This window comes from Cyphomyrmex costatus, unplaced genomic scaffold (genome assembly GCF_001594065.2).
Source record: "Cyphomyrmex costatus isolate MS0001 unplaced genomic scaffold, Ccosl1.0 scaffold446, whole genome shotgun sequence".
Lineage (NCBI taxonomy): Eukaryota > Metazoa > Arthropoda > Insecta > Hymenoptera > Formicidae > Cyphomyrmex > Cyphomyrmex costatus.
Genome location: NW_017278705.1, coordinates 107,668 through 109,105, shown reverse-complemented (window position 1 = coordinate 109,105; position 1,438 = coordinate 107,668).

Sequence of the window (1,438 nt, the reverse complement as noted above, 5' to 3'; positions counted from 1 at the left end):
GTGTTCAATCGTGTGCAAAGTAACGACAAAAGTAACTGTAAATTTCGTTACCGTTACCCAAAAAATGTAACTCGTTACCGTTACAGTTACCAAAAAAAGAAAGTAACGCAGTTACCAGTAAAGTTACCAAAAAAGTAACTTGTAACTATAACTTCGTTACAAGTAACCAGTTACTTCCATTCCCTGCTTGTAATATATGTAGGAAGATTGTAATTATTATTTATTACTTCATATATATTTTATCCTTAATATTATTCCTTAATAAAACGTTGTAAACATATTTTATAAGTTATTGTGTCATTTTACGTCTTATTTATAAGAATTTGTAAGTTTTTGTAAAATGAGCTGTACATACCTCCCCCACTCTCCTTAAGAGCAGCATAACCCACCCCTATGGTATATATATCAAAAATGCAAGGATTTCAAAAAATTCTTTTTTTAATATAAAAAAAATAAGTAGTCGGATTTCTAATATTTTTTTCGTAGTAGCAGACAGTACACAGTTTTTACTGATATAGTTCGTTTACCTTAAACATAATAAATAATACCTAATAAATTAAGTTTTTGTTTGGTGCGACGTATATACTGGAATTACTTTACGAAATTAAAAGAGTATTGTGTTTGTGAAAATCTAAGGTTTCGTCAACTAACTGATTTTTATTGATATCATGTTTTGTCATAAAATCTTGCTTGCTTTGAAAAAAAATTTGTCCAACGAGTTAAAAATTTTGCAATTTTATGAAATTAAATCATGTGGATAATTTTTGAAGATATATTTAGGTATCTTTGTTTTGTTTTCTGACTTCTTTGCACAGATTTTGTGCTTGTTAATATAAAATACTACACATTCGTAAATTTTTTAATTTTTATTTAAGATACACAAATGTGGATTTTAGTCTTTTAACGTGCATTATACTTTTTTGTTGCGTTAGTTGTAAAATGCACAAATGTGTACATTTTGTAACTAGTTCTTAAAAAATTTGTAAAAATGTATAATATGAAATTTTAATTTTCTAAACATTAATATTAAAATTTACAACATTAGGGGAAAGTGGGCGAATTGTGCGCACCTAAGGAATATTTGTTTTTCTGGGATGGTTTTCTAATTGTAAGTTCAAAGCGATATAAATAGGGAAATAGAAACTATAAACATTCTCTTACTATTACGTATTCTTATATTGAACAGATTTTGGTAAATGTTTCGATTAGGGGACCCCCCTCCAATGACTTTGACCTTGACATATATTGTCAAGGTCATGACCCTGAGTAACCTCCTACAGGTTTTAGCCGTCGCTCGTCCTTCGTTAAAAAGTTATTAACAATCATAGTTCTAAAATATACGTTTCATTTCTGCTATATACGTATGATATCAAATACTATTCTACATCTTTTCCTGTTCAGAAACGTTAAACTTTCCACGCGAAGTAACCTTCAACCC